Source organism: Lissotriton vulgaris, chromosome 5 (genome assembly GCF_964263255.1).
Source record: "Lissotriton vulgaris chromosome 5, aLisVul1.2, whole genome shotgun sequence".
NCBI lineage: Eukaryota > Metazoa > Chordata > Amphibia > Caudata > Salamandridae > Lissotriton > Lissotriton vulgaris.
In genome coordinates, this window is record NC_141693.1 from 1,150,875,041 (window position 1) to 1,150,894,597 (window position 19,557).

Genomic DNA, 19,557 nt, shown 5'->3' on the forward strand with positions numbered 1-19,557 from the left:
TTATTAGTAACATATCTTTTGAGCTGCAGCAGCCTAGCAAGAATATTGCTAAGTTAGAGCAGGCAATTTTTAAGCTAACGTATACCTCCCGAATCAATTCTTCATGAACTGTGACGGGTATTAATTTTCTTGTGAGAATTTATAGTGTGTGAATGTGACTTCTATGGGTGAAGTCAAGCTGGAGACATAAAGACACAACCTTATTAATTATCATAGAGGTCTTAGACATAGACTCGGTGTTCATTGCGATGTGAATAGCAGGGATTTAATTTTCCCAATTTGCAAAACAGACATAGTTGGTGGTTTTATTTAATATTTATGCAAATAGTTTAATTTTCATCACTGTAGACGAAGGAAGCTACTTTTGGGACCAGGTATTTTCTGCTAGCTGCAGTTAGCGTCTTAATCGGGTCAAATGTTCACCTCGATGATGGCATGCTGCTTAAAGGATGAACTGCTTTTCTATATCTGCCTGAGCATCTAGCAGGACCCTGTGAGCTTCAGCTGCAAGCACTACTTCTGCTGCAAGTGCATCACGGAGCACTGGAGCCGGCAAGAGCACCAAGTCACTCGGGATTGCCCCGAGTGCCGTAGGACATTTGCTGAACCCACTCTCTCACCCAGCCTGAATCTCTCCAACATTGTCGAGTGGTACGCTGCCTTCCCTCAATGCTCAGAGGAGCTCCTTTCCGTGTAAGGACCACGAAAAGGTCAAGCTCTTCTGCCTGACTGATCGGACCGTGGTCTGCTTCTTCTGTGACGAGCCGTCCCTCCATGAGCTATTATACAGAACAAGGGAACCCAAAGGAAATTTAGACAGGGACCTTGGGCAATTTCATGTTATAGAGAACAGTGGTCCCTATTCAGGGAGAATACAGTGTGATAGATAATCATACACTATAATAGAATGTATGTCTTTTGTCCAGCCGGACAAGAATTTATTTTCATAATATTTTTCAAAAGTAGTATCAAATAAAACATTCAGATGACAAGTGGGCACAGCTGTGACCCACAGAACACAAGACAGAGCAACAAACACAGAATTGGCCAAAAGGCAAGCCAAAATGGGTCTGTACACTTGTACTCAGTATAGACAGACACAAATTAATCATTTAACACCGTTGCACAATGTGTTATAGCTTGAGTCTGGTGCATAGGGTGATTGGGTGTCGACGACGTTTCGATGCCAACATTAAATATAGCAAAAACAACAGGTGATGGACCGAATGTGGATCAATGTCACACACTCAACCCAGTCCAAGGATCTGGGCCCAAATCCATCATTTTTTTGCAATCCACACCACCCCGGGTTAGACAATGGGGATATGCAAATCAGCTCTGACCCTGTGCCCCATGGGAACAGTCCAGTCCGAACTACAAAAGCCATGTCTTTCCCAGAACGGAATCAAGCATCCGAGGACCGGACCGGTTTCGAGGTAACACCTCTCATCAGCCCGGCTAGCTTGACTCCAGTGGTGTGGAGTGCCTGGGACCCACGTCTGGGCATCCCCAGCGCACTTAGGGCGGAATTTGCAAAAACAACAGGTGATGGACCGAATGTGGATCAATGTCACACACTCAACCCAGTCCAAAGATCTGGGCCCAAATCCATCGTTTTTTTGCACTCCACACCACCCCGGGTTAGACAATGGCGATATGCAAATCAGCTCTGACCCTGTGCCCCATGGGAACAGTCCAGTCCGAACTACAAAAGCCATGTCCTTCCCAGAACGGAATCAAGCATCTGAGGACCGGACCGGTTTCGAGGTAACACCTCTCATCAGCCCGGCTAGCTTGACTCCAGTGGTGTGGAGTGCCTGGGACCCACGTCTGGGCATCCCCAGCGCACTTAGAGCGGAATTTGCAAAAACAACAGGTGATGGACCGAATGTGGATCAATGTCACACACTCAACCCAGTCCAAAGATCTGGGCCCAAATCCATCGTTTTTTTGCACTCCACACCACCCCGGGTTAGACAATGGCAATATGCAAATCAGCTCTGACCCTGTGCCCCATGGGAACAGTCCAGTCCGAACTACAAAAGCCATGTCCTTCCCAGAACGGAATCAACCATCCGAGGACCGGACCGGTTTCGAGGTTACACCTCTCATCAGCCCGGCTAGCTTGACTCCAGTGGTGTGGAGTGCCTGGGACCCACGTCTGGGCATCTCCAGCGCACTTAGGGCGGAATTTGCAAAAACAACAGGTGATGGACCGAATGTGGATCAATGTCACACACTCAACCCAGTCCAAAGATCTGGGCCCAAATCCATCGTTTTTTTGCACTCCACACCACCCCGGGTTAGACAATGGCGATATGCAAATCAGCTCTGACCTTGTGCCCCATGGGAACAGTCCAGTCCGAACTACAAAAGCCATGTCCTTCCCAGAACGGAATCAAGCATCCGAGGACCGGACCGGTTTCGAGGTAACACCTCTCATCAGCCCGGCTAGCTTGACTCCAGTGGTGTGGAGTGCCTGGGACCCACGTCTGGGCATCCCCAGCGCACTTAGGGCGGAATTTGCAAAAACAACAGGTGATAGACGGAATGTGGATCAATGTCACACACTCAACCCAGTCCAAAGATCTGGGCCCAAATCCATCATTTTTTTGCACTCCACACCACCCCGGGTTAGACAATGGCGATATGCAAATCAGCTCTGACCCTGTGCCCCATGGGAACAGTCCAGTCCGAACTACAAAAGCCATGTCCTTCCCAGAACGGAATCAAGCATCCGAGGACCGGACCGGTTTCGAGGTAACACCTCTCATCAGCCCGGCTAGCTTGACTCCAGTGGTGTGGAGTGCCTGGGACCCACGTCTGGGCATCCCCAGCGCACTTAGGGCGGAATTTGCAAAAACAACAGGTGATGGACCGAATGTGGATCAATGTCACACACTCAACCCAGTCCAAAGATCTGGGCCCAAATCCATCGTTTTTTTGCACTCCACACCACCCCGGGTTAGACAATGGCGATATGCAAATCAGCTCTGACCCTGTGCCCCATGGGAACAGTCCAGTCCGAACTACAAAAGCCATGTCCTTCCCAGAACGGAATCAATTGTGCATTTTCCTACAGCTGGCACACAGCACCCAATAGGACTTTCTGCCATTAAGCAAACAGAATTGATCCTGCTGGTGCCAGCAACCCCCAAAGTCCAGATGCTGAGCGCCCTCGCGCCTATAGTGAACCGTTGATTCTCTGCCACCTTAGAAATGTAAAAAAGGTGTGATACATTATTATCAAGACAGCAATGCATTATTTGTTTGTCCTGAAGATGATGCCCTATATTTAATGTTGCCATCGAAACGTCGTCGACACCCAATCACCCTATGCACCAGACTCAAGCTATAACACATTGTGCAACGGTGTTAAATGATTAATTTGTGTCTGTCTATACTGAGTACAAGTGTACAGACCTATTTTGGCTTGCCTTTTGGCCAATTCTGTGTTCGTTGTTCTGTCTTGTGTTCTGTGGGTCACGGCTGTGCCCACTTGTCATCTGAATGTTTTATTTGATACTACTTTTGAAAAATATTATGAAAATAAATTCTTGTCCGGCTTGACAAAAGACATACATTCTATTCTAGTGTATGGTTATCTATCACACTGTATTCTCCCTGAATAGGGACCACTGTCCCTCCATGAGCAGCACCAGGTGACCAACATTGATGAAGCCTTTGAGGAGCTCCAGCGGAAACTCAAGGAACAGCTCCGCGCCTTACAGGACAGCGAACGTGGACACACTGAGGCAATGCAGCTCCTAAAGCGCCAGCTTGCAGAGACCAAGATATCTGCAAAGGGTCTGCAGTCTGTAGTGTCCGGCTGGACACGTTCTAGTTGTTTAAATGCTGTAATCCACACTTTACACCCACCCATCATTGGCGTCACGAGTCACGTGACCCAGTCAATAAAGGGGGCGGAGCGCACGTGTTCTGGGCCATTCACTAGCCAACTAGCCCTGCATCCGTGTCTCCCTTCCTTACCATAATGCCGGCCTAGGGCCTGACATTACACTGGCGACGAAGGTGGGATGCGGAGAGCGCTCAGACGTCCGGCAGAAGGAGAACTGACCACTCCACACCAGCCCGTGGATATCCAAGGGGCAAAGGCCTCAGGGACACCGGTGGCAGAGGGTTCCGACAAGAGAGATAGATCCACCGCCGTCTATCCTGCATCCTGGAAGAAGAGCAACTTGTGTGCAAAGGCAAGTGTCAACAACCACCCTCCAGGTGGAGCTACGGACTGCGAGTTAGTAATCTCATCGCCTCCTCCATTCACACCCAGACTGTGGAGTTTGAGCAACGCTGCAGAGAACACCCAGCCCAGCGGAAACCTGAAGAAGAGGGCCTCCGGGATATCTCGTGGCAGGAGAACACCCGCGAGAGGGGCGTCCCAGTGAGAGGAAAGTCCTTCAACCACTCCCTCCTTTGCAATGTGAAGCCAAGCTGCCTAAAGTGTGGAGTTGGAGCAACGCTGCAGAGAACACCCAGCCCAGCGGAAACCTGAAGAAGAGGGCCTCCGGGATATCTCGTGGCAGGAGAACACCCGCAAGAGAGAAGCGTCCCAGTGAGAGGAATGTCCTTCAACCACTCCCTCCTTTGCAATGTGAAGCCAAGCTGCCTACAATGAAGAAACCAGATGGACTAGTAGAAGACAACATCCACCAAATCTACCATCTGGTCATCCTGTTCGTCGTCACCCCAAAAACAAGATCTCAGTGAACTGAAGAACACACTTCCAGAGTGCAAGTCCAGAAGAGCACGCCCACCGTGAACCAGGACGTCGAGCCCAGGAGAACTAACGTTTCAGCGGCAATTTCCACCGTCGTCATCTAGCAAGCAGCTGCAGAGACTCCTTTTAAATTTACCATGATTGCATATTTATGTTTTTCCTCCCACAGGTTCGGACTTTGCCTTTCCTCAATTTTTATTAAAGTTTGGGAGGAATGTAGTGTCCGGCTGGACACGTTCTAGTTGTTTAAATGCTGTAATCACACTTTACACCCACCCACCACTGGTGTCACGAGTCACGTGACCCAGTCAATAAAGGGGGCGGAGCGCACGTGCTCTGGGCCATTCACTAGCCAACTATCCCTGTGTCCGTGTATCACTTCATTACCATAATGCGGGCCTAGGGCCCGACACTACACGGTCCACAATTGGCGAGGCATTTGAGCACCTGCACCGTCTTCTGTGTGAACGTCAGAAGTCCATGCTAGGGTAGCTGGAGGCAGATACAGCACGGAGCCTGACAGACATCGAGCAGAAGATGCAGTACTACAGTCAACAGCTGCGCCAACTGCAAGAGGGCATACAGATCCTACAAGAGAAGCTAGGGGAGATGGACCATCATGCATTCCTGGGGGGCATCCAATCAATCAATCAATCAATCAAAGCATTTGTATAGCCCGCTACTCACCCGGAGGGTCTCAAGGCGCATGGGGGAGGAGGGTCTGCTACTGCTCGAACAGCCAGGGCTTGAGTTGCTTCCTGAAGGTGAGGTGGTCTTGGGTCAGGCGGGGGTGGATGGGGAGGGAGTTCCATGTCTTGGCCGCCAGGTAGGAGAAGGATCTTCCTCCCATTGTGGCTCTTCGGATGCGGGGGACGGCGGCGAGGGCGTGGTTGGTCGATCGAAGCTGGCGGGTGGGAGTGTAGAAGGTCAGATGGTCGTTGAGGTATCTTGGGCCTTGGTTGTGGAGAGCCTTGTGTGCGTGGGTGAGGAGTCGGAACGTGATTCTCTTGCTGGCGGGGAGAAAGTGCAAGTTTCTCAGGTGTACGGAGATGTGGCTGTGTGGGGAATGTCCATGATGAGTCGTGCGGAGGCGTTCTGAATGCGCTGGAGTCTTTTCTGGATCTTTGCTGTGGTTCCGGCGTAGAGGGAGTTGCCGTAGTCCAGTCGGCTGGTGACGAGGGCCTGGGTGACCTTCTTCCTGGTTTCTGTCGGGATCCACCTGAAGATCTTACGTAGCATGAGCAGGATGTTGAAGCAAGACGAGGAGACGGCGTTGACTTGTCTGGTCATGGAGAGGGAGGAGTCCAGGATGAAGCCCAGGTTGCGCGCGTGGTCTGTTGGTTTGGGTTCGCTGCCAGGGCCCAGGAGTCGTCCCAGGCAGAGGGCGAAGATCCCAGGATGAGGACTTCCGTCTTATCTGAGTTCAGTTTCAGGCGGCTGTTCATCATCTACTCAGCTACGTCTTTCATCCCTTCGTGTAGGTTGTTTCTGGCGGTGGCGGGGTCGTTGGTGAGGGAGAGGATCAGCTGGGTGTCGTCGGCGTAGGAGATGATGTTGAGGTTGTGTTGGCGTGCGATGGCCGCAAGGGAGCTCATGTAGATGTTGAACAGTGTGGGGCTGAGTGATGATCCTTGTGGTACGCCGCAAATGACTTTGGTGGCCTCTGAACTGAACAGGGGGAGGCGGACTCTCTGTGTTCTTCCGGTGAGGAAGGAGATGATCCATTCCAGTGCCTTCTCCTGAATTTTGATGTTGTTGAGGCGCTGTACTAGGGTGCGGTGGCAGACCGTGTTGAACGCCGCGGAGAGGTCCAGGAGGATGCGGGCCGCAGTTTCCCCGTTGTCGAGCAGGGTTCGGATGTCGTCGGTGGCTGCGATGAGGGCGGTCTCAGTGCTGTGGTTGGCTGGGAAGCCGGACTGCGAGTGGTTGAGGGATCCGTTCGTCTCGAGCAAGCTGTCTGTTGACGGTCTTCTCGATGTCTTTGGCAGGAAAAGGAAGAAGCAAGATGGGGCGGTAGTTTTTGAGGTCGGTGGGGTCAGCTGATGGTTTCTTCAGTAGGGCGCTGAGTTTGGCGTGCTTCCAGCTCTCCGGGAAGGTGGCGGTGTCGAAGGAGGTGTTAATGATGTCCAGGAGATGGGGTGCGATGACGGAGTCGGCCTTGTTGAAGACGTGGTGAGGGCATGGGTCGGTTGGGGATACGGAGTGGATGGAGTTCATCGTGCAGATGGTGTCTTCGGTGTTGATCGGGGTCCAGGCGCGGAGGGTGGTGGTGGGGGGCATTGGTACGGTCGTAGGGTGTGTCGGCTGTGTGCTGAAACTGTTGTGTATGTCTTCGATCTTGCTGTGGAAGAACGAGGCAAGCGAGTTGCAGAGGTCTTGAGAGGGAGTGATGTTGTTGTTTCCGGCGCTAGGGTTCGAGAGCTCTTTGACGATGTTGAAGAGTTCCTTGCTGTTGTGGGCGTTGTTGTCCAGTCGTTCCTTGAATGCGTTTTTCTTGGTGGCGTGGATCAGTTGGTGATGTTTTCGAGTGGCGAGCTTGAGGGTGGTCATGTTGTCTGTAGTTGGGTCTCTGCACCAGGCTTTCTCAAGGGTCCGGCAGTTCTTCTTGGAGCTCTTGAGTTCGTCGGTGAACCAGGATGCTTTCTTGGAGCCGGGTCTGGTGCGGGGGGTCTTCAGCGGAGCGAGGTTGTCTGCGCAGTTGCTGATCCACCTCGTGAGGTTGTTGGCGGCTTGGTTGGGGTGCGCTGAGCTGGCGGGAGGGTTCTGGCTCAGGGATGTGGCGAGTTGGTCGGCTGTGATCTTGTTCCAGCTTCTGCGGGGGACCTGTTGCGGGTGGTGGTGGAGCATGGTCCTTCTGAAGCTGAAGTGGACGCAGCTGAAGTCTGTCCAGTGGAGTCCAGTGGAGTCCGGTGGCGTGGCTGAAGGAGATGTCCTTGCTGGAGAAGAAGACGGGGTCAAGCGTGTGGCCGGCGTAGTGGGTGGGGGTGGTCACCAGTTGCTTGAGTCCAAGGTTGGCAGGTTGTCCAGCAGGGTGGTGGTGTTGCGGTGGTTGTTGTTCTCCAGGTGGAAGTTGAGGTCCCCGAGGAGGATGTAGTCAGCGGAGGGGAGGGCGTGTGGGCTGATGAAGTCTGCGATGTCTTCGCTGAATTGTGTGCGGGGTCCTGGGGGTCTGTAGATGAGGGTGCCTCTGAGGGTGGTCTTGGGGTCGGTGTGGATCTGGAAGTGCAGGTGTTCGGCCGCAGTGAGGGTGTCGTCGGAGTTGGTCGTGATGCGGATGGTGTTCTTGTGGACGATGGCGATGCCTCCTCCAGTCTGGTTGACGCGGTCCCTCCGGATAATCTTGTATCCGTCCGGAATGACGAGACAAACCTGACTTACGGAGACTTTCCTACCTCCAAGTACACTGGACCTTTACAGTACACAATCTGGAAGTCTCTTTTCCAGGACATCCATCCAGTTCCAGCTGCACTCACACTTGATCCCCAAACTGCCCATCAACTCCTCATCCTGTCGGACAACTGCACCATTGTGGCCTATGGAAACCTGCACCCTCAGCCTCTTCAGGATACTCCAAAACGCTTTGATGTAGAGGTTTCGGTCCTGGGCACAAAAGCTTTGGACAGTGGTGTCCACTACTGAGAGGTGGTGGTCTCTGAGAAAACACAGTGGATGATTGGCCTGGCCCATGAGGCAGTAAGTCGGAAGGGGAGCATCTAGATCCAGCCAAGCAGTGGCTTTTACTGCATATTCATGCATGATGGCAACCAGTATAGTGCCTGCACTGAGCCCTGGACAAGGCTGAATGTACGGTGCAAGCTGGGGAAGGTAGGAGTATTCCTGGATTATGACAAGGGACTGCTCATTTTCTACAATGCTGATGACATGTCCTGGCTCTACACATCCCAGGAGAAATTTCCTGTCAAACTGTGCTCGTACTTCAGCCCTGGCCAGAGCCATTCCAATGGCAAGAATGTCCAGCCCTTGCGAATAAACACCGTCCGGATTAAGGCCTAGTGCAAACTTTTGGGCTATCATCAGGGCTATTGATATCTTTATGAAAGTAACTTTTGAATGTCTGTAAAACCTGAATTTGGTGAGATTGTTATTGTGAGATCCTGTAAAGACAATGGTTTTGTTGCATTTTTGTTGTTGTTATTTGAGAACCACTATCTAAATCTGTTTAAAAATCTTAATCCGTTTGGGACTAGACTTTGTATCATTTTCAAGTAGACATTGATTGTGATAAAAGTTCCATGCCACAATTTTTTTTAAAGTGTAGATAGTTTCATCTTTCTGGTCCTGAAGAATCGCAAAGTAAAATACACTGAGAGCGGGAAACATGTTGACCAACACCTTCTCAATAAGGACACTCTAAATTGAGACATTATGCTTGGGAACGAGCCTTGTTGTTTGTTTTTACATAGGAAAGGAGACCCCCCAGAATAAAGTGTGGGTCTCTAGGTACTCAGAACCCTATTTTAAGCACTTCCCTACATCTACACAGTTCTGGCCCCACACTTCACCATACAGCTATTGGATAAAAGATCTCCGGTAAAGTGCCCCTACTACAGGGAGCCTATTGGGTATTGCACCGCCGACCCAACGAGGAGCAGCCCATATGATGAAGCATGACACCTGAAAGGGTGTGTGAGGGCATTAAAATCCAAGATATGAATTCCCAACTCTAAACCCCCTCTGGGGTATAGTTGGCTCTGATTTCCCTGACTATCAATCCATCACTTTTTAAGGAACAGCATAATCTTTCTTTCGAATCGAGCCTCAAACTGTGCCTATGTCCTGATCTACTACGACTATTGACTTTCACTGGTGTTTGGGCTTTTTGGCACTTTTTCCTACTTAAAACTTAAAAAATTCACATCCATCAATGAGTGAAGCCAGGGACAGGTGATTTCTGAGGTAAGACTTAGCAAGGTGATGGCGCACGGTAAATATAAGACTACTCTTTGTGACTATGGACATAGAACTACAGAGGAAAAGAGACAGCTATAGCAGGGACAAGGAGAGACAAGAGGCAGACAAGAATAAGATAGGATCGAAGTAAGTAATATACTGGTATATAGCAAGAGGTCTTTAGTTTAGGGTATGCCTTTCGGACTGACACCAGCAGATTGCTATTAACAACAGTCATACAGTAAAGTCATAGTTGGGCCTGCTGTAATATAGTCTGATGTAACCAGTGCAAGGTGGACCGAGACAGACAACAACAGTGAAACAGGTAAGACTCCTAAGGAGCTGGGCACAACAACAGAAGTCTTTCCAATACTTGATCAGAACAGAAAGCGGACCAAATTTGAAATTAAACAAAAAAATTGAGTGGGAAGAATAACCAGAATACAAGACAAGACAATATAGGGAGAAAATCAAGAAAATGAACAGGGGTTTAGAAATCAAGAACAGGAATCCTGGGATAAAGAGCATACTCTACCCAGGGGGCACTGGAAGAGTTAATGCTCTGTTCGTAGGGATTGAGGTGAAGAGGATTGCAGTGGCAGCACTTGCCCACGCCTTTTTAATTTGAGGAAAACAGTTCCCGGGATGGTTAAGTCCAAGAACTTAAATGCTTCCGCTGAAGTGTAAGGCAGGGAGTCTCCTGTGCTGTGAAACTGAAGGTGGGCAGACCTCTAAACAAGCCTTCTTGCCAGGGTGCCTGCTTTCCTGAAAGACACGTAAATGTGCACAACGGGTCAATCTGCAAATGTAGCGGGAGCTCTAAAGCCAGCATTAGCTTTAATTAATGGAATCACTTGACGCTTTCTGATGACACAGAGTTATTATTTTTGAGTGGTTTTGAAAATGAGTTACAAGCTGAGCTGTGAAGTGTGTGCTGTTAAAGGATCGTAACACAGGCTCCTGCACAGCAGGGACTTCGAAGAGCTCCTTGCTATTCTCCACTGCTCCTACTAGGATTCAATTCTGTGTCTCTTTGGTAACAGACACAGACCTCTGCAGTGCATTAACTAATAGATGGTTCATAAAGAACAATAGTGTTTTACCCCTGATTAACTTAACTTGCATTTATTTTACATTTAAGCTGTGTATTATTTTATATGTACATACCTGAAGGTGAAACACCAAAAACATTAGTGAAGATTTTGGGTTTTTTTTTGCCACACCTCTGACCCCACCCCTTTGTTGCACAGCATCATAGTTCCCTTACATTTTTTTAATGAACTTTAACTGCTGACTGTTGGTACAAGGAAACTGGAACTGGCATTCAGAACAAGAAATTCAAGAATGTACCCAACACTGGAACAAGTAATGCCCGGTTTGTAACTGGAATAAACACCGGAATTCAGAATAGGGTCAAAAAGTAAATCAAAACAAGGAAACAAATGGAACCACTGCGAACTCAGCAAATATGTGGCCAGAAGTCTAACAGGGAAAACACAAAAAACAGGATAATAGATGGAAAGGAAATGCAGAAACAAAGAGAAGACTATGAAGCAAGGAAAGCACATAAAGCACAATGCTGCACTGGGCAGCCACCGGAAAGCGGGACACTGCCATAGTAGTAGCAGGAACTAGGATCCTATCAGAATTTCAAGGAGTCAGCAGTGCAAGCAAGTGGAGAAGAAATCAGGAGCTCCCAGTAAAGGCAGATGGAGCATGAGTTCTGAATGCAGAAGCCAGGCTTAAATCACTCCTCCCAGCTCACAGCCAACAGGGTGTTTGGAACTCAGAACAGAACAGTACTTTTAATTGCATATAAATTGTGTATAGTTTTATCTGTTCAGACTATGTTTAAACATTGCTCACACTCCTCCCTATTTGTCGCTGTTTTATCCCCGTTCCAACGCAGCGTGTGCTGTTTGAGTGGCCATCTTGGCTAAGAGACGGTCTAGTCTTTTTCTTATTTGCTGCAAATCAAATACAAAAGCGGGGATGGCACCGGCATTCAGCGTGCGTGCCGCTGGTGCACCGAAGGCGCGCCAAAGGCAAGCCCGGCCGTGCCCGAACGGGACCCGCGGCCATAACCCCTGGCCCAAAAAGGGCACATAGATCAGGTTACTCTACTAAGCAACTAATGGCTTGCCGTAATTCACTGCTCCCTGATTGCACCCTATTACATCCTGAGGACGGGGGCAAAAACTGTCTATGCTGTGGTTTCTTCTTTAACTTAGCGCCCTGTCCACCCTTCTAATTCAAAAAGACCTTTCCTGTAACTATGTCTCCCTGAAACATGAAGTGGATATTTTCGATCTCTTGGTCATTGAACAACCAGACACCATGTTTCTTACGGAGACATGGCTGCACAAGAGTTCTGGCCCTGACATTGCGACCGCTCTGCCGTCTAACTATGCCATAGTTAGGAAAGATAGGGGCTTTAAGATGGGTTGAAGTATTGCTATAATCTTTAAAAAAGACTCCCACTGCAAATGTGAAGACTTACCTTTTAGGAATTGTGAGGCAGGCTTGTTTAAGCTGGCCCTGACCCATAAGTTCACCTTCTCTGGTATACAAGTGTACCACCCTCCTGGGCCGTCTGGTCCATGGGCCTCATCCTTCCCTGGTTTGGTAACTCCTTTTCTTATGAATACTGCCGATTTTTCTATTATGGGTGACCTTAACTTGCACTTGGAAGGTCCCACATGCAATATCAGTGCTACTTTTATCTCTGATTTAGAAGCAATGAACATTGAATTACATAATTCTGGCCCCACACATGTGGCGGGCCACTTATTAGATCCTATTTTTTCCAGCTTATCCAACATTCATTGTTCTCCAGCTCTTTCTTGATGCTGGTCAGATCACTTTGCTACGGGCTTTCATTTAGAGTCCTTAGCAAGCTCTTTTTCTGTTGGTCCTAATTTTGAAAACCAACAAGAAACTTGAGAAAATTAGATATGATAGATTTAAATAAGATCTTGTCCTTAAATACTCCCATCTCTAAACAAATGTTGGGTACTCTTTCGGGTACCGTACAAAAGTGACTTCTAAATGCCATTGACACCTGTCTCCCTGCTTCCTTAAAAAAGGTAAATAACCACCGTCCTCCAGCGCCTTGGTTCACTGAGAAATAAAAAATGGAGAAAGCCATATGTAAGGAGCTGGAAAGATGCTGGAGGAAGAATTCTGCTTCCGATTCCAAAAATGCTTATAAGAGGGCCAAAAAAGAATACCATAATCTGTTCAAGTCTGCTTGTGTGGAATATGTATCGGCAACCATTTTCGGTGCTCTGAACTGCTCCAAAACACTATATAAAATGGTCAAGGAGCTTTCTGGCACAGAAACTCAATCTAGGGCCCCTTCTCTAAATAATCGGCAATGCAAAGAAGTGGCTAAATTCTTTCTCCAGAAGGTAGAGAAAATATACTCTGAAATAGAAAGATTGCAGTTTAATAGTTCCCCTCTATTCCAATCTGTCAATTCCCCCCAACCAGCATCCACACTGTTTTTAACTGACAATACCTACCTTGATCAAGACAGGGTGTCCTCTGAACCCATTAACAAACTAGATGCATGGCCTCTAGTAGACATGGCCTCTTTTAAACGTCTTTTAGACAGTGTTAAATCAGGATCTTCCAGGGACCCTCTCACTATCTCTGTGCTCAAGCAGTTTAAGCCACCATCATTGATGGTAATCTTGGAGCTCCTGAATGCCTTCCTACAGGAAGCAATAGTTCCACCAGAGTGGAAGCATGCTATGGCGCTCCCCTTCTGAAGAAGGCTAACGTGGACCCTGATTTGCCCTCCAACTACCGGCCTATTTCTTTGCTACCGGCTTTTTCAAAGATTTTGGAGAGGCATATTACCTTACAGCTGTCCCGATTTGTAGAGTCTCAAAAGTTTCTTCAACCATCTCAATCGGGCTTTAGAAACAACACTCCTTGGAGTCACGGAAAGACTGCATCGCCACCTAGATTCTGGAGATACGGTGGCTCCCATATTGCTTGATTTAAGCACGGCTTTCGACACTGTATCGCACACGGTGTTAGTGAAAACCTTAAGATCATTGGGCATTTGTGGATCAGCTCTCAATTGGCTTATTTCTTTTCTTGTCAATCGGACCTTTTAAGTCTTTTCTCCAACGGCCAGTTCGATACCCATTCTTCACCCTATGGGGTACCTCAAGGATCCATTCTCAGCCCTTTACTATTTAATCTATACATCAGAACTTTGGCTGATGTTGCAGAGGAAGCTGGACTGTCCATGTTCTCTTACGCCAATGACACCCAGATTATCTTCTCTCTTTCAGTGGAGAAGGCGGCTGAGACTTCCCCTAGTTGAGTTTGGGTAAAATTTCTTAGTGGAGGCAAGCAAATTACATCAAGCTCAATGGAGAGAAGACTGAGGTCTTGGTTTTGGGTAAAAACAAAGATCTTTGGGGTCCCCAGCACTGGCCTAGTGAAATAGGTGCTCTTCCTCAGGGCACCCTCCAAGTTCGTAGCTTGGGCTTCATCATCGATGATTCATTAACTATGCAACATCAAGCAGTTAAGGTGCCTGCTACAAGTTTTACCATCTTGAAATGGCTAAAAAAGATTATTTGGATGTTGCCGGATCATACCCAGAGAACCATACTCCAGGCGCTTGTCACCTATAGACTGGACTTCGGCAACATTCTTTACCTGGGTAGCAATAAAGAGGTGACTCGTAAACTGCAGATGGTTCAGAACTCTGCCGCAAGCTTGCTAGGCTGGGTTCTTAGAGCTATCTCTGTTTCTGGCCACCTGCATGAGCTTCATTGGCTCAGGGTGGAGAACCGTATTAAGTTCAAAGCCCTGAGCTATATGTTTAAAATCAAAACCGGTGTGGCCCCACAGTATCTGCAGTCCTTGGTTTATCCCTATGTGCCTTCCCGTTGACTTCGATCATCCACTCAAGGGAAATTTACTGTGCCCGGAGTCAGACTATCTCGGATGGGCGGTTGATCTTTCGCCTGTCTTGGTCCCTCCTTATGGAACTCCCTCCCCATATCAATTTGGAATGAAACTGTGTATGTCCAATTCCACAAATCCTTAAAAAAGTGGCTTTTTAACCAATAATCGTTTAGCTGATATCTGTTCCTCATTCTGGTTGGCACCGGGAAACCCTCTTTGGGTATCTGTTGCTCCTTATAAAATAAACTATTAATAATAATAGTAATAATAATAATAATAATAATAATAATAACAGGAATGAGCTAGTGGCAGCAAAGTGCTGATGAGAGCAACTCTCTGCCTGAAGGAATGCATTGAAGTTCAGGGAAGCAACCAATGGGAATAAAAAAACTCTAGAGTAGAACAAGGGTTGGGTCTTGTTTTGGAACAAGGCAGGGATTTGTGCAAGTGAGCATGTGAGCATGCTGGAAATGATAACCGAGTTCAAAGTATAATAAGATTCACCAAAAGGCCCCTCTCCAGCTCTCATGAAATGAAGCCTGAAGTGGTTTTGATTTCCAACAGGATTTGTAATGTAAAGTCTGTAAATGAATACTGACGGGCAGCACCGGTTCAAAAATAGTGTCGATGATGGAAGCAGGCTCTAAGAAGGTCTTCAAGTACTGCCACCTGATGGCAGGATGGAAGGATCATGACACTATCTCCAGTTCTCCTTATTGGATTTTTTCTCATTTTGGTGTGATTTTGTTTATCAAATGTTATTATATTTTTATAATTCAGTTTGGGATTAGTATTGCTTTGCATTTGTACTTTATTTCTGTTTTGGCACTGCATACATTATTTACACATTGCCCTAAGATAAGTCTATCTGCTCTGTGCCATAGCTACCAGGAGTGAGGTTAATTTAGTGATTTTGAGGAAACACCCTGACAAGGGTTGTGATTATTTGTTGAGGTGGGTAGTCATCCAGCCCAAATTACGATCCAATTTCTTACAGTCTTTCTTTCATTTCGTAAAGCATCTTCATGTGGTATAGATATATGTGTATAGTGATTCTACATCAAGACTCATAAGGAAATGCTTATAGGGCCAATTCAAGTGCGTCTAGGAGTCATAGTATGTCTTTTTTATCCTTCAAGAAAGGTGGTACGTGATCACTAATAGTTGTATGTAACAGTCTGTAGATCGAGAAAGGGTTCTAGAACTGAACATATGCCGGAGACCGGGGATCTGTCAGGAGACGGAAGTTGGGCTTTGTGTATTTTAGGAAGGATGTAGAAGTATAAAGTTTTGGGGATTAGCGATTTAACTTTAAGGTTTAGTGATCCTTGACTGGTCTAAGCAGTGATCACCATCCTCTTGATAGAGTCCTGCAGTCTTTCTGCAGGTTCTTTTTTAATCTTCTGGTAGTATGTCATATCTAATGGTCTCGGGTACTCTTGTGTGTAGTCTTCATATGTAGTAGAACAATGGCGCCTCCTTTGGCTGCTGGTTTGATAGTAATGGTTGTTTCATTGCCTTATCACAGATCACCTGTTGAATCTCTTCGTAGAGATTGAAATATGGTTGTTTGTGGTTAGTGGTCTCTGCCTCTAGGCCCTTCAAGATTGTGTGTTTGAATATGAGTATTTCAGGAGGAATAGAAAGTGGTAGTTAAATTAAAGATTTCTTTTCTTTAATCTTGTGTTGTGATGGCCATAGTACACAACATCTCAGACACAGAAGATGCCACTTCACACTGGCGTTGGTGGGTTTCAACAGCCTTGCCAGTGTCCAAAATCTGTATACTACGACATTGGAGAGTGAAAAATACTCCCATATACTGAGAGTAGTATCCTGAACTTTTCTGGCTATTCGTTCAGAAGAGGATCATATATAAGCTTTGCTTAAGGGCAACAACTGAGTGTATTTCGGATCCGTTTTCTTTACATTCTTGTGGATCACTTGACAATACTTGCTAATTAACAGGACCAGATGCCTCTCTCTCTAGGGCTCTCTCTCTCTAAAAAGAGAAAGCGAGAGAGAGCACCCAAATACTCATTGTATAACTCCATAATACACCTACTACTGACCCCTACTGTTTATGAAGCTGGTGCAAGAATGCCTGAGCACCTCGATGACTATGCTAACCTAATTATCTGTGGGGCTCCCTGAAGGTGTACTTTGCGATGACTCAGCTTCTTCTGCCCTACTCTCCCCTCACCCTCTTTTCACTATGTTTATTAACCCACCCCCAATGTTTGAGGTAGTCCTACATATTTACACCCGGCGGAAGACATTGTGATTATTGAGGTCTACGTTCAAAACTGCTAAGTAAGAAGAAACAATGGGGGAGCATTGAGTTATAGTCATACTTTATAAGACAGTCTGGAAGATCTTGATGGGATTATTGTTCTTATACTCTGCCGCAATCTGTATCCTCCTGCTAGTTTCACCCTCCATCTGTTTCCTCCTTTTGCTTATAATTCTTTGGGTTTACACAGTGCGTGACATATAAGGGTTGTGATATCTTAGGTCCCCCATAGCTTGCTGTGGCTAGAATGTTTATACTTGGATTAGGACGGGGTGACTCAGATTTTTTGGACACTCTTACCAGGGTTTGTGGCACATATATAAATTCTCTTTAGAAATACTGTTATGCTTGCTACAAGATGTGTTGAATGTGAACTTGGTTTTGAACTGGTGCTGGTATTCTATACTTCAAGAAATACTAATAAGGAATCATTACAAAAAAGAACACTATTCTTCATACATAAGAAGACTAACGGTTTTAGTAACTGAAGCACCATTATGCACTAAGCATAATGAAGATTAATAGATTATACCACCAATATACTATCTTACCAAAATATCATAAAACGTTTCCTTAACTCATCTGCCCACAAGTGCAGCGCCATGAAAATTGGGAATAATTCCAGAAAAGTTACATTAGTAACACCGCTGAGACAAATCATCCCACTGACCACACTTGTCCAGGCCATTTTTCCCTACAATTGCCCCAAAGCCCACATTGCCAGCTGCATTTTTAAACTGCCTAGTTCCATTACAGCATACCCATTACAGGATACCCCAGGAATGGATCAAAAACACAGCCATTGAACTCTTCAAGCAACTTCTTCCATGTTGCCAATGTCTGTATGACTTCCACACACAGATGAGGTTTTGTGGTATTTTTCTTGCAGACTGTGTTGTTTTAGGCGGCCCCCGACACGAACACCAAAGACGACACCAGCACCGTTACAATGTTCAGGAAGACTTCTGCAGTGCTGGAGATGCCAAAATTGAGCCTTGTGTATCTTCAGAGTCCTTCCTGAGTCGAGAAAGAGGTGACCGAATGGGAGTCTGGGTGTAGTGGTATTTTATGGTAGTCGGATCAGAGGTACATTTTAGACCATTTGGAACCTGATAGTTCACTGATGATGTTGTCTACAGTCAGTGTGAGGTGTCATTCCCACTTTATCGCTAGGATCGGGACTCTCATGTCGACACAGATGCGGACAGTGCCATGCTGCTTTGGTTTCTTTGCCACCATGATTGGGGGATACCCATGGGTTGGGGCTACATACTGGCTCAATGATACTGGCTTTTTCAAATAGCTTCAGTTCAGCTTCTACTTTGTGTCGGACGTGGAAAGCAATCCTTCGATGTCTGAGGGTCACAGGGGCAATATATTTGTCAATGTGCAGTTGGGTGGCTGGGCCCTTTAAACACCCAATTCCCCCAAGCAGGTGCGTGAAGTCCTGCAACAGACGGTCTAGATCATGCGTGTGCACGTCGAACGCAAATTGTATGAAGTCAAGGTCTTTAGCCATGCAGCAACTGAGTAGAAATCCGGCACCCTCTTGTGATATGTAGACTTTTGCTCTTCAGTGTGTGGACTCGTGAGATAGGTCTACCTGAAACACGCGGCAAAGTCGCAGCAGTGAGCGGCACTCAAAGGCGTATACTTACACGCTGGTGTTTCGGAGTGCCGGTGGGTTAGGGAAGCTGTGATAGACATCTGCGACCATGAGATTGATTGCGGCTTCTGTGTCTATAAGAGCAGAGATGGGGTGGTTCTGCACTCCGATTCTGCACATGGGGATGGATTGGTAGGTGGCTCTACGGGTATCTAGTGTCCTCACTACATGGACGACCTCTGTGTCATCTTCATCCATATCGATCTCTGACACATTGTCTGAGTGTGGTTCTATTGCATGCACTATCTTTTGTGGTTCCCTGGGCTGTCATCCTTGCGAAGAGCAGAAGAATTTGGAGAAGTGATTTTGCTTGCCACATGCGCTACACATTTTACTATGTGCGGGGCAAACTCCAGTGAGGGGATATGGACCATCCACACGTACGACTCTGCCGTCCTTGTTTGGCAGTCTTTGAATTTGGTTTGGTGGATTTTGGCTTACCGCTACATGTTTTTTTTTAATGTTGTTAAATTGTTCTTCCTTGATGTGAGTTTGGGAGTGTGGGCCCATGTGGGCTGCTCAGTACTTGGAAAGCTCCTTAGAATGTCCTAATGTCAGAATGTCTCTCATAGACATGTTGGGCTCTTGCAGGAAACACTCTCGCAGCTTTGAGGAGGCACACACTTGAATGAACTGGGCCCTGACTTCGTCGTCTTCGTCCGGAAGGTGTAGGTGCTGGCCAGCTCCCTCAACTGTGCATGGAAGACATCCACTGATTCACTGATTCATCTGGCAGCTGTTGGGCTTGGCATAGGAGGAACCGTTCATAATCAGTGTTGGCGTAGGGTTCAAAGTGTGCAGTGATGGCATCCCTCAGAGTGGCGTAGCTCCACTGGGGACCTGCTTCGACTATGCACTTTGAGACTTTTGTGGATGTCGGCTCCACCTAAGTGAAGAAGCATGGGGTGTCTGTGGCCAGCTGGGACTTTGATGGCTTCATATTATGTCTCCAGACGTTCAACCCACACTTTCCATTGAGCAGCTTGGGAGGGGGTTGGCCCCGTGATTGTGAAAGGC

The 19,557-nt window shown here is 47.3% G+C and overlaps 1 pseudogene; it reads left to right on the forward strand.

Moving 5' to 3' along the window:
- The first annotated feature begins 427 nt into the window (after positions 1-427).
- Positions 428-8,752, forward strand: LOC147712129 (E3 ubiquitin-protein ligase TRIM62-like; annotated as a pseudogene).
- Positions 8,753-19,557: the final 10,805 nt, after the last annotated feature.